We start from the raw sequence: 14,738 nt of genomic DNA on the forward strand, positions 1-14,738 counted from the left end.
AACAACCAAGCTGGCCCCCAGTATAGGCTCCTTGCAGGCACTTTCTTAGAAAAGAGAGAAAAGGGGGGGGGGAGAGAGAGAGAAAACTGATTTCCTATTCAAAAGTAGTAATCATATCTATAGTGTGCATTTTTTATTTTTTACTGTTGCTCACTTGGTTGAAGTCTAATTATGTATGAAAAATGTTATCAGCTGACATGTTGTATGGCTGTCAAGAAATTCTTCACCATTTTCCCCCAGAAGCAGCTGGTTTTAGGTTCAAGAGAGGGCTCTGTACAGTATAGATTTTGCCTTTGCAAATGTCATAAAAAATGTCTGTGAGGTGTGGAGAAAACTTCTGAGGGTGATTCCCATAGTTTTCTTTGCCTTTTTCTAGAGGGCTTTACAGATTGTATAGATCAGACACTCATTTACTGAAAGAGGCCTTGGTTGTGCTAGGTAGATAGTTTACTAGGCACCTTTGCAAACGCTGGCTTCTTTGATCCTCAAAACAACTCTTCTTGGTAGATATCATCACTGACTATTTCACAGATGAGCAAAATGAAAATTGGATAAAGTAGATGTGGCACGCATATTCAGTGGAATAGTGCTCAACCATAAAAATGAAATTGTGCCATTTGTGGAGATGTGAATGGACTTAGAGACTGTCATACAGAGCGAAGTAAGTCAGAAAGAGGAAAATAAATACTGTAGATTAGCATATATGTGGGTAATCTAGGAAAATGGTATAGATGAACTTATCTCCAAAGCAGAAATAGAGATGCAGACATAGAGAACAAAAGTATGGACACTAGGAGGGAAGGAGGGGTGTGATGAACTGGGAAATTAGAATTGACATATATCCAGTATTATATAAAAGTAAGTAACTAATGAGAACCTACTGGATAGCACAGGGAACTCTACTCAGTGCTCTGTGTTTATATAAATAGGAAGGAAATCCAAAAAGACGGGATATATGTACGCATAAAGCTGATTCACTTTGCTGTATAGCAGCAACTGACACAGCATTGTAAAGCCATAATACTCCAATAAACTAGGAAAAAATAAAAAAGATTGGAGGTGGGGAAGCGACTCACTCAGTGGCAGATGATTCTGGTCTTATGAGGCTGAGTTGGTGTTCTTTACTCTTCTTACAAAAACTACTCATTCATTTTATCATTTGACAACTTAATGAAAGGAGGTAATAAAATATTACACTGAATCACATCCATGTCCTGCCAACTTAGACTTGTGCTTTGCAAACCTGAACTCTCTGTCAAAATTCTGGACTCATTTCCAACTGTCAACTCAACACCTCCATTGGATATCCGATAGCTTTCTCCAACTTCATGAAGTCAAAACAGATCTTTTGAGTTTTACCACAAAATCTGCTACTCCCATAATCTTTCTCTGATCTATAAATTTGATCTATAAATTTAGCCACTGGTCAAAGCCAAGATCTCATCCATTGGAAATCCCATAGAAAAATATAACAAAATCAGTCCACTTCTTTCTTCTCTGCTGCTACCCTAGTTCTGTCTCTCACAGGATTACATTAGTCTCGTTTTTACTCATTTTATTACTCTTGTCCTCCAACCTCTTCGCCATTTTCCATATATAATCAGATATGCACCTCTTTATTCAAAGTTCTTCAATGGATTTTAGATTAAAATTCAAACTCCTACAAGGCTTCCTTACCTGACTCTCAGTTTACCACAATCTCCCATCACCCATGAAGCTCCAGCTACTCTGGTATCCTCTCTGTTTCTTAAACTTACCTAAGGGCTTCTGTAGACTTCCCTGGTGGCTCAGACGGTAAAGAATCTGCCCGCAATGTGGGAGATGCAAGTTTGATCCCTGGGTAAGAAAGGTTCTCTAGAGAAGGGAATGGTTACCCAATCCAGTATTCTGGCCTGGAGAACTCCATGGACAGAGAAGCTTAGCAGGCTACACAGTCCATGGACTCACAAAGAGCTGGAGCTCTTACAACCAAGAGAATTTTACTTTCACTTTTCAAGGGCTTCTATATCTCCCTTTTGCCCCTGATTTTTACACATTTTCCTCCTGCTATGCAGATCTTGACTTAAATGTCACTTCTTCAGAGAGGTCTTACCTGACCACCCAACTTGAAGAGACCACTCATTTTCTATTACATCATTCTTTCTTCATTTTTGTTTATAGTATGTTTTGCTATATGGTTGTATTCATATACTTATTCTATACGGTTATATTCATATACTTACATATTTGTCTCTCACCATAGAATGTAGATCTGGACTGATCTTTCTTGTTTATCTCTGACATCCAGAATAGTTGTTCTCAACATCTAGAATCATGCCTGGCATATAACAGACACATCATAAATATTTGTTGATTGAACGAGTAAATGTTTTTGTGAGTAGCATCAAGGGATGGTTTCCACTGGAAGATCTTTCTGTGTATCATCCAGGACCCAGAACTCATAGGTAGAGATGAATAATGTTTTGTGTTATCCATGTCCAGATAAAAAGATTACAATCCCAGAGATCAGTGCTACATCCAAGAACATGAATCTAGTCAATGATAGAACTAAAACTAGACCAAAGTTCTCTTTTCATGAAACTACTATCATGTGTCTAATCTCATTCTGACTCTACAGTGCCATAGGTTCGCTTTGTGAATAGTGAAGACTTCTTAACTGTCATCAAATATAGGTATTTATTTATTTATTCTTAACTCAATTTATTTAATTTGATATGCATTCATGAAAAATATATACTTATTACTGAGTCCAAAGTTGCTCTGCTTGCCACATGACAGGCCAGTAAAGTTGGAGGCAAAGTGTGGAGGCAAGAAATATGACTTCATTTAGAAAGCCAGCTGACCGAGAAGATGGTAGACTATTGTCTCAAAATAACCATCTTATCTGGATCTGAATTCCAGGTTCTTTTATAGGACAGAGAAGGAGAGGAGGTGAAGAAGTAGAATTAAAAGGCCATTTATCTTGCAAAGTAGGAGTGGATGTGTTAGTTTCTTCTTTTCTGCAGCCTTTTGCAGGTGGGCTGGGTCAGATTGTCTCTAACAAAGGCAGTTTAGTTTAACAGTCAAGCAGGGGGACAGGATTCCCTGAGGCAGGCCATTAGGTATGATTACAATAACGATAACCTTTGTTAAAAGCAAAGGTTAAAGTCAAAGAAACATATCCAACATGGAGTCAGAATTGGCTCTTCCCTGAAACATACTCAGTGTTCAGTATTTGCAAGCACTTTGCTATGATGGTGGAAGAGGGTCTGTATTTATGGTATGAGCTTTCTGAGGAAAAAAAAAGCCATTGATTATGCCTTCTGGGAGGTTTCTGACCCATCAGAAGGAACACTTGACCAAAGAGGTGGATCAGCGCCAGTGAGACTAAGAATTGACCTATGGGAAGGATGCTCAAAGACCCCACTGTCTCACAATATCTCCCTCAGTGTAATTATCCCCAATAGTTATTTGGGTACTGCTGTGTGTATATCCCCGTGGGACTCAAAGCATGGGACTTAGCCCCCATGGACCTGAGCCTTAACAACCTGGAGTCTAATTGTGACTCTGCAGTTGTTTACAGATGAAGGCAAATAGGATAGCCCAGGGAAGACCTACAGTGGAGCTGGGTTGGACTCTGATGTGTTTAGTCACCTGTTTATTATTTCTCCCAAGTGTCCTACCCTCCCCCATGTTATATACCCTAAAACAAATAAACTGTACAATATATTTAGAGCAATGTCACATAAGGGAAGCCTTTGCTGACTACTGAATTACACTTGTAGCTTGGCTCCCCACTCTGGCACTCCCCATCCTCTATTCCCAATCTGCTTTATTTCATAGTATTTATTATTCTCTGACATAATAGATGATATACTTCTTTCCTTCCTGAAGCCTCCCACTAGTAGAATGCAAGCTCCTCCAGAAGAACAGATCATTTTTGTCTGTTTTGCTCACTGCTGTATCCTCAGTACCTTTAAGAGTGTATGGACCTTATAGCTGCTTGGTAGCTATTTGTCGACTGAATGGATGAATCAATTAATCAGACACTTTGACATATGCAGTACTTTTTGACTCAGAAATTTTGTCTAGTAATCTATTTTTCACATATTGGCTTGGATGAATGGAAAAATGTATAAACCAAGAGGGCTCATTCCCTCATTATTTATAAGCATGAAAAAAAAAGAGGGAAATAGTCCTTTAGCAATAAGAGATTATTTAAATTGTGGTGTATCTATATGATAGAATGCCATGAAACCACTAAATTTCATGTTTTAGAAGAATATTTAATAACATGGGACTATGTTAAAGACGTTGTGTTAAATGAAATGGTATTATATAATTTGATTGTAAATTTAACATGACTATGTTGAAAAACTAGTGGAAAGGTAACAGTATCTGTGGGAGGTAGGATTATCTGTTGTTATTGGTGGTAGGAAGGATTAAAGATTATTTGGATTTCCCTTTTATGTGTGTCAAAATTCCCTCTGTGTCAAAATTCCCTAAGGAGAGAGGAGGAGACTGGTGGTAGTGGTGGTGGGATATCTCCATGGAGCTTCGGGGTTTGGAAGAAATGGCTTCTTAATTAATTAGGCCCTCAGATAGATCTCTCCCAACTGACCGGGTTAAGCCATGTGACTTGCTTTGGCCACTGGGAGTTTAGACCTCACTTGCCTGTCTAAAGTCTCAGTTGGGATGGCTATAATGGCTGGATGGCCAGATCTTCTCTTTGCATTGCCTCTCGTCCTCCAGGAGACCAGTCCAGATCTGTCTGCATGATAAAGGAAGAGTTTCTGTCAGCAAGAGAACCCCAGTGCATGAGTGAGGTCATTCTAGGCCTGCACGGTCCTATACAGCGGCTGTAGAACCCTTGAAATATGGCTAGTATGAATTGAGATGTGTTATAAGTGTAAAGTGCACACTGGATTTTGGAGATTTGTCCAAAAGAATGTAAACTATTTCTTTAATAGTTTTCATATCAATTACATATTGAAATAATAATATTTTGGTTATATTGGGTTAACTTAAAATATATAGTTAAAATGAACTTCACCTGTTGAAGTTTTTAAAGTGTGGCTACTGGAAAATTTCAAATTACAGACATGGTTTGTATTATATTTCTATTGGACAGCTCTATTCTAGACCATCTAGCCACAGACAAGCCATCCCAGACCAGAAGAACCACCCAGCTGACCCACAGAATTGGAGCAAATAAAATGATTGTTGCTTTAAGTCACTAAAGTTTGCCATGTTTTGCTATGAAGCAAAGCCCATTTCTTGCCAGAAGCATACTGTGATTTACAGATCCTACCAACTCAGCTCCTTGACCTTTATAGGAATGAGCCAGAGTCTCAGAGAAGTTTGGAAAGAAAGCAGGATATGACGGAGAGCAATGACCAGTGGCCTGGTGCTGGGACTGGGGACACTGGTGAGAAGGTTGCAAGGTTTGGGGGGGCAGGGGATGTTGAGAGACCTTCACCTCTGAGAGTCCCAGCCTGGAAGGCCGCCTCCTCAGCCTGCAAGCCTGGCAGACAGCGGCTTGGGAAACCCTAGAAAAGCCCTTCTGTGTCATTCCCCCTTCCCACTGCCCCTCTCCTTCCCTGCTCTCTGTGTGTGCTCTGCTGTCCTATCCCACAGAGCTCTGTGGGAAAAACACTGCATCAACAACAACAAGATAATAAAGGGCAGGTCAGTGAGAGAACAGGAGGGCGGGGGAAGGGTGGTTTTGGCAGCAATACCTCATCATCCAGGGCCTCTGTGCTTCGCTCAACTCCCTCCTCCCTGAGTCAGATGGGATTGCACGTCAGAGCTAGAAGAAGCCTTAGAGATCGTCCAGCCTGGTCCCTCTCTGTCACGTATGAGGAAACTAATGCCCACAGATGTTAAATGACCTGCCTAGGGTCATACTAGAAACTAGTGGTCAAACTAGAATTCAATTTTCAGATTCTCAGTCTAGAGTTCTTTCTGCAGCTCCCCATGGTACCAACTCACTGGTATCAGTCATGCTACACTCAGCCTGGGCTTTTGCAGGCTCATTCATGCCTAAGAGCGGCGTGAGTGCAAGGGTTTCTCTTTGTCTGAGCACCGTGTCTCCCTGTGAACTCATCCCTCCTCTACCTGTAGACTAGCTGCTATTGAACTTTTGCTCTCAGATGTGAGAGGTTCGGAGGACATTTACTTGGGGGCCTCTCTCCTCACCGTAGTGCTCTCCTTGGGTGGAGTGACACTCCTGTTCCCACTCATTTTATGCTGAGTGTCAGTTGAACAAAGCTATGGGCTCTGGAATGATTGTGGCTCTGGTCTTTGTGTAGCTGGCACACAGAGGCAGTCCTGAAGCACAGGGATGAGGATTGAGAGCTTTGCCAGAATCTTTTGGGTGGCAGGATACAGGAGTGGGATGGGTTGGAAATAAAGGGGAAGAAGGTGAGAAATCCTCCAGGCACCACTTCTCTCCCTATGGATGCCCACACTATGAGGTTGGGTAGCATAATCCTCACATCTCCTCTGCTTCTAGACCACCATTCCACCATCCTCTGAGCCACAGCTCCTCTTTGGAAGCCCAGCTCTCTCATACTACCTCTTTTACTGATTTGTTGTTTTCATCACTGGACATCTTGTGGGCAATTTTGGCTGTTCTCCATGATTTGAGCACAGGTGGGTGTGTGATGATTATCCCAGGGACTTTGGCCTCCATGTGAAGGCATCTCTGCCCTCCCAGCTGTGTTCCTTGGTGGAGTCAGTTCCAATGACCTTTACCTCTGTTCTCTCTAGTTTTATCAACCATATCTTGTGACTGATTGCTGCATGGTGGCTGAACTCAGAATTGCATATCTTTAGGATTTCAAAATTTGTGACCCACTGCCCCTTCCTCCCCCCACCGCCATCCCCAAACCTGGACATTGTCTCCCTACCCTGCTGCTTCTGTGAAGTATTCTCCTAAGTCTCCCTTGTTCTGACTCACTCCCTTGCCAGGATGAAGGCTCTCCGTTCTTCCATATAGAAGCTTGCCATCCTTTCTTGGAACGGAAGAATGCTCACCTGGAAGGCTGCTTATTGTTAGCAAAGCAGCATGCAAAGAGACATTGGAACCAATAACCCCAAAGGATTCTGAGTTTAAAACAAAAAAACACAACACTTTTTTTTGTTACATGTCTGAAACCTTGTTGCCATGATGATTTTCTGAAAAGATTTTTTACTTTTCACCCAGATGTCTAACGTCAGGAGGATGCATCCAGTATCATGGTACTACAAAGCTGCTTACTCTCTCAGGAGGCAAATAATGAGAATGTGGCCAAATCCAGGGAAATTGGCCATGGCAGGTAATGGCCACTGGAGGGCTAAGGAATTGGACTTTGGGTTATTTCTGATCCACATGACAAATTTCAAGGTGAGTGTCTTAGTCCATTCTGACTGCAGTAACAACATACCACTGGGACTGGGTAGTTTGTACACAACAGACATTTATTTTCACAGTTCTGGATGATGTTAGTCCAAGATCAGGGTGCCAGCATGGGCAAGTGCTGGTGAAGGCCGTCTTCCAGATTGCAGACTGCTGACTTCTTGCTGTGCCTTCACATGGTGGGAGGTGCAAGTGTTGTCTCTGGGGCCTCTTGACCTAGCCACCTCCCGTTCACCTTAGGGATGAAGATTTCAATGTATGAAGCTTGGGTGGAGACACAAACATTCAGACCATAGTGGTGAGGATGAGCAGAAAAGCTGCGTGAGGTGATGTGAAAGCTGAAAAGAGAAACATGTGATGCTATCCAGGAAAACCATCTAAGGGAAAAACTCTAGCGAGGCAGATTGAGAATTTTAAAACAACACTCTCCCACCCAACTGCCCCATGACATCTGTTAACACAAGAGGCAGAGCTATTTCCTGGAAAGGCTCTTTGTGTTTACAAGGGTGAGACCCTCTTGATGTTTTTGCAACTTTAATTAAAGAGCTGAGGGATGGATTCATATCCCCAGCAGTTCCCATGAGGGAACACACGGCCTCGTTGTACACAATGCTGCACAGTCAGATGGAAAGAGAAAAAAAGTTAGTCAAGTACCCAGATGTTTTGGAATTTTACATCAATGAAGCCACAGTGCGGATTTGATTCTTGATAATAAGGTATTATTCTTGCGTAATTGTGGAGAAAGTGTTCGTGCAAAGAAGATGAGAGTGTTTTCCTAATACCCTTTTATTCTTTCTTCTTTTTGAGTTTTTATTTAACAAAATCGAGCAAAATAGAGAATGGAGACTGAGGACAGAGATAAGGAAAAAATAAAAACAACAAGCGTAGGATAGGCCTCCCCCTTCAAGTTGCAGTGGGTGCTCCTGGTTAGGGCAGAATAACCTTAGGGTGGAGAGTAAGGTGGGGAATAGTACTTTAGCAGTCTGGCTATTCTGGGATGTGCAGACCACAGCATAGATGTGTACCCAGAAAACATTAATGGCATTTAAGATAAGAGTTTCTCAAACTGTCTAAAATTCCACCATTAGAAATCTAATTCTTTGACTTAAGAAAACGGTTTCCAGACATTAGTATGTATAAGAACCATCCTAGTACTGAATTAAATTGCAGGTTTCTGATCCCCACTCTCAGATTCAGATTCAATAGGTCTGGGGTGGTGGCCAGGAATCTGGATTATGAGTGAGTACCCCCAGTGGTTCTAGCCTGTCTCTGCCTTGGGAAACAATTAAGGCATTTCCTATTCCAGCTGTTCTCTTTCAAAGGGAGACACGCAGGCTGAAAGTACAACTGTCCAGCCATGCGTGGGAACCAGGTTCTGGAACATTAGGATCTAGTCCCAACTTCCGTCCTTCTCACTCTGTGACTTTGGGCCAGACATTTCAACTCTAAGGATCTGTTTCCTCATCCATTAAACAGAGACAAAAGTTTCAGTCCTATGTAACCAATGGGCCAATGTTAGAAACATTATCATGTGAAATGATTTAATGGAAAAGCCTTGAAAACTGTTCAGTGCTTTGAATAGTATTTTATTCCATACCTATGTAAAGTGTTATTGTTACTTTCCATTATCATCCAGAAACACATCTGTATAAATTAGTTTGAGACATTAAGAGATGGAAGAAGGGGTGAACTTGCAGCTCAGGCAACTGCAGGAAGTGGGTGAGCGGTCACTGTCCCATGCCCACGACTACCAGGAAGGCCCAGAATGGTACCAGGGTGATGAGAGAAGCAAGCAAAGTGTGTGTGCCTGTTGGGGGCAGGAGAAGTGTCGAATGTTGGAGAAAAGCTGAACTTCCTTTACAATTTTGTTTCAAGTTTCTGATTATTGAGCACTAATAACATGCCTGGAGTGACTTTTGTGTTTTTTATCCTCAAAAAATTTTAATAAGCCTTGAGAGGCACAAATAGGGCAATATAAGAGGATAGTTTTTCATGGAAAAATAAAGAAAAGGAACATTACAGAAATCGTATGGGAAAAGAATCAACTTCAATGTAAAACTTAAAGAATGTCTTCAAACCAGCCACAGACGTCCTCTCACCTTCTGGATATTCTCTCTCTCTTTTTGGACAACAGGAATGGTCAGCTATCTTCATATCCCTCAGGCTGGTTCAAAATAGCCACTTCCCTTGGGAATTCAAACCAAAAAAGAATGCTGCCTTCCAGGGAGGAGAACGGAGCTGTGTGTATACGCATTTGTCTCCCACAAACGTGGCAGGCGACATCTCCATCTCCCTGCTGTTTGTGATTAGCAGATGTGGGAACAGGGGGATAATGCGTGTCCCTTTCTCAGCACAGAACATCAGAGACTTAAGATATGATTCTTAAGGGGGAGGAGAAAGTACAAGGGTAGAGGTGGGAAGAGAGAGTTGCATGAAGGGCCCTTTTCTGAGAGGTCAGAACGCATCAGCCTCTGGACGTGGTGGAATTGTATCTGCACTCTAAGTGGGGACTGTGTTGTCAGCTCAGTACCCCGATTGGAGTTTGTGTAGTCACTTAGCATGGCTCCTTGGGTCCCTGCAGGGCATCCATCCCCAAGGGTGGGAAGTGCCAGACTGTTTAAAATTTAGTGGGGACAGTGAAACGGGACATGAAGAGCAGCACATCTCTCATTTAAAACTCGATGGAACAGGGAAACAGACAGAGATGGGATTATTAGCTTGGAATTGGGCCGGGAACAGCAGAGTCTGGAATGTGGAAAGGATGTGGTCCAAACTGTCTGCAGAACAAAATGCCAGGGAGGCCTCCTGTGGTCAGGGGGTGTCGGCCCGGAGGCCTGGGCTGACAGGCTGGATGGAACCCTGCTTCACTAGAGAGGCCTCAGGGACAAGTCTCTGGTCCATCTGGAGGTCGGAGAACGGAAGGCGCCATGCAGATGAGGAGCCGTCACCCCTAACACATCCCAGATTAGTGCTGCCGAGGGTCGGGTCGAGTTGTGTGAAATTCCCGCTGCTTTCCCTTTTCTAAAAAGAGCCACAGGATGAGATGTCGGACATGTTTCTTTAAGCAGGATAATAAAGTGTGCCCCAGTGCAGTGGACCCTAGGGGAACAGTAAGGTGGATAATCTCTAGCTCTGGAAAAACCCCAACTCGCCTGTGATTAGCTTTGGAATGTGTGTGTGTGTGGTGTGTGTGTGCAGAGCAAGCGGGGATAGGGGAGAGAAGGAGAAAGGCAGGTTTAACTGAGTATTATGCTTTTTAGCTGATATTAAAATACAGAAACATTCCCTGGATCTTCACAGGCTAATGACAGGTGCTAGGACAATGCAGCATTTTGGGGCACGGGGGCAAATGAGGTAGAAAATTTGTAAAATAATGAAGTTACCATTGTGTGATGAATGAAGTGCTTACTGCACTTGAGAATTCTTTTAAATTGAACATAAACTAAACTCGTGGTTAAGCTTCTGTTCCTCTTAGTTCTCCAGGTGACCTAGGAAGGGAAGGGGCTTTCCTCTGTAAGTAAAGAAGAGTCTTCGAGGATAAGCCCTGTCCAGGAGGTGGCTGGTGATTAGCATGATTAGCGTATGGATGTATTCCTGGGAAGGGAACCTTCCAGTAGGAGAAGTGCAGATGAACTTCTGAGAACTCTGGCAGAAGTCCCCAAAGGAGCACATATTTTATGAGCCCTGACTTGAGAACAGGGCCGTCATACCCCCTGGGACCACATGCTTGCTTCCTGCTACCAGCATCAGCATATATACACTGTCATGTGTAAAAGTGGAGAAGGAAAGGGCAACCCACTCCAGTATGCTTGCCTGGAGAATTCCATGGACAGAGGAGCCTGGCAGGCTACAGTCCATGGGGTCACAAGAGTCAGATACAACTTAGCGACTAAACCACCACCACCAACCAAGATACCCAAGGGGGCGCAGTGATAAAGAACTCACTTGCCAGTGCAGAAGATGCAGGCGTGGGTTTGATCCCTGGGTCGGGAAGATCTTCTGGAGGAGGGCATGGCAATCCACTCCAGTACTTGTGCCTGGAGAATCCCATAGACAGTGGAGCCTGCCGGGCTAAAGTCTATAGGGTCACAGAGAGTTGGACATGACTGAGTGGGCATGCATGTATAAAATGGATAGCTGGTGAGAAGTTGCTGTATAACACAGGGAGCCCAGCTTGATGCTCTGTGATGACCTAGAGGGGTGGGCCGGGGGGGGGGGTGGGGGCGAGGGGAGGGAGGCTGGAGAAGGAGGGGATATATGTATAATTATGGCTGATTCTTGTATGGCAGAAACCAATACGGTGTTGTTAAAAAAAAAAAAAGGCATTTTCCAGTACTGCAATTTTAGAGACTCCTGAAGGAGAAAGATCCTCTTTCTTTTCCATTGTTTATTTTTTATATTGTTTTACATAGTATTAACTTTATCCCAACTTGGTCGACTGTGGGATTGAATTCTCCAGCTTGTTAAAGTGGTCTGTACCTGGCTAACTTAGACTCTTTTTACTGTAGTTTTGTGCCCTCCAGTGTCTTATTTTACAGTTTGTTTGGTTATTTTTTGGACTATCTGGAATGATAAGCTGGAGTCTCTCCTAAACTTTCCTACAGCCCCATCACTCAACCTATCCACCCATCCATCCGTGGGGCTGGTTGTGTTTATGGAGATATCTGCTTTATATTCTCCATGGACAAGGCAGACATGAAGCATACCCTATGGGCTCTGCTCACCCAGAGATTATAATCCCATGAAGAGGATGATATATTTTGAAGAAATATAAATAATTGCTTTTCCAAAAATGGCCATAATATGCTATAATCCAAGGTAAAAAGTTAATAAATTTTGGACTTCCCCAGAACATGAGTGAGTTTTCTCACTCACATAGGAAGTTTTCATAGTAGACTGATGTAGTTACCATACCTTCTGGATATTCCACAGCCAATAGCGTATAGATTTCGGTGAGTTTTAAAGAATTGACCCTGATAATAGCAACAGAGTAGAAGTCCCTGGGATTCTCATGATATTGGGAAGGTTATTAGACTTTCCAGAGTCCCCTGATGGAATTCTTTCTCTCCTAATTGTGGAATGGAAGGGGGCACTGCAAAGGTCTGAATCCTTACCCCATTATTTTTATTTAGACGATCCTAGCCTTACTGGGGGTCTATGCCAATGGCTCAGCAGTAAAGAATCTGCCTGCCAGTGCAGAAGACATGGGTTCAATCCCTGGGTTGGGAAGATCCCCTGGAGGCGGAAATGGCAACCCACTCCAGCGTTCTTGTCTAAGAAATCCCATGGACAGAGGAGCCTGGTGACTCTGTTGGGTTGCAAGTAGTCAGGCACAACTGAGCATGCAGAGGAGGAGACTTACTGATTTATAAGATGAGGACAGTACCACATGCTTGCAGAGCTGCTGTGAGAATCCGAGTTAGTAATTGTCCAAACACATGGCTCATAGTAGAGCCTCAGTTGATAGCAACTATTACAGTAATTATTCAGTCCTAGACTCTTGAGACAGGTAAATTCTCTGCAACGTGCTGCAGAAATCAGCTAGAAAATGTGACGGGGAATTGCTGCAGTAGAAATGAATGGTGCAATTTTATCACTTAATAACTCTGGGACTGAGAAAAATATATAATCTCTCCAAACCCAAACCTCTCATCTATATTACCAGATTTATAGGCCTGTTGGAAGGATTGAAACAGCCATCATGAAAATATTTCCACTTTAAATGTAAAATCTCTGGATACAATTTGACTCAAATGTGCGCTGGTAGGGATGTTCCTTAGTGAAGATGAGGGAATCTGAAGTGTGCCTTCATAGTTCTGAAAGCAGTTCCTAGGCTAGGAAGGAAGTGGTTTTTGCAATTCTTTCTTAGATAAATAGAAAAACTGAGACTTAGAGAAGTTGTGACATGCCCAAGGCTGTGACAAAGTCAAATAGTAACTTGGTTCTCTGATCTGGCAGTTTCTGTCAAACAACTTTAAAAGCAAGAGATGGCCCAATGTCACTGCCAGAGTGCTTCCCACCCCCTGACCCCCCACGTTTTCACGAATGAGGCTAGTGGAGCCTGCAACACCACTTTTGCGAGAACTTGTCAAATGGTTCTCTTGTCCCAGAAGGTTTACAGTATGTAAAGTTTCAAGCAATCCCAGGGATTGATTGTAGTCTCAGGTACTGTAAAGAAAGTACTTTTAAGCTTCTTTTAAAAATAAAATTCCTCTGAGGAGATGTTTGGCCTGTGGCTAATGTATTTGAAACATATTTTCTGTAGAACTCAACCTCATCAATCTACTTGCAAATCCAGAAAGACAGCTTTTGTCACACACATCAGGGCTTGTCCCAGACTCTCCCCATTCACAGTGGGGGATAAAGAGAAATGAACCGCAGGCTCAAGGTGTCTCCATCCCATTTTCCCCCAGTAGTTCAGCAACTAAGGATGTGGGTAGTGTTGCACTCAACCTCAGCTCTGGAAGCCAGTGCTTGAGATCCAGACACCAATAGAGAGACCATTTTCTTACCCCTTGTTTTAGCATTTCTCACACCCTATGCCTTAGATGGAGCTTGCAAGGGGCTGAAAGCTGTCATCCTCTTACCCACTAGTAGAGTCCTGCCTCTCCAAGAAAGGCTTTCTCCCCACTTGGAGTCCTGGTTCTGTCTATGGCTCTTGAAAAGTCAGCCTGTGATGGTTCAACTATTCATTCATCAGAACTGTCGGACCTGTGCATCTCTTCTCCCTTCTTCTGGCTGCCTCACTCTAAAATACTCATCCTCCACAAATTTTGAAATCACTGAAGAAAGAAAACAACGTAAAAACTCAGTTCCAACTAACACTTGGTAATTTATTGCTGTATAGCTGGAGGAGTTGCCATTTAATAAATGGAGGTGACTATCTCAAAAGGGAGTGAAGTAAGTCAGAAAGAGAAAAACAAATTTTGTATATTAACATATATATGTGGAATCTAGGAAAAATGGTGCTGATGAACACATTTGCAGGGCAGGAGTAGAGATGCAGACATAGAGAACAGGCTTTGGACACAGCGGGAGAAGGAGAGGGTGGGATGAATTGAGAGAGTAGCATTGAAACATTCGCGTAAAATAGACAGCTAATGGGAAGTTGCCGTGTAACACAGGAAGCTCAAGCCGGTGCTCTGTGACAACCTAGAGGGGTGCGATGGGGTGGGGGGGAGGCTCAAGGGGGAGGGGATATATATATACCAATGGCTGATTCACGTTGTTACATAGCAGAAGACAACACGATATTATGAAGTAATAATCCTTCAATTAAAAATAAAATTAAATAAATGAAGTAGTCGTGTCCTCAAGGATCATCACCTTGAGTGCCCACCGCCTCCCCCATTTTTTCTCA

The 14,738-nt window shown here is 43.0% G+C and overlaps 1 long non-coding RNA gene across 3 annotated transcripts in view; it reads left to right on the forward strand.

Annotated features, from left to right (window-relative positions):
* Positions 1–14,738, forward strand: part of LOC138929725 (uncharacterized) — a 259,119-nt gene that overhangs the window by 106,884 nt on the left and 137,497 nt on the right. Inside the window, exon 4 of one of the 3 annotated variants that reach the window (XR_011445930.1) lies at positions 7,187–7,366. The exons of the other annotated variants lie outside the window; for them this stretch is intronic. This is a non-coding gene — a long non-coding RNA (uncharacterized lncRNA). Of the gene's footprint in view, positions 1–7,186; positions 7,367–14,738 lie in introns of those variants that run through there. 3 annotated transcript variants of the gene reach the window in all.

Source organism: Ovis canadensis, chromosome 1 (genome assembly GCF_042477335.2).
Source record: "Ovis canadensis isolate MfBH-ARS-UI-01 breed Bighorn chromosome 1, ARS-UI_OviCan_v2, whole genome shotgun sequence".
Lineage (NCBI taxonomy): Eukaryota > Metazoa > Chordata > Mammalia > Artiodactyla > Bovidae > Ovis > Ovis canadensis.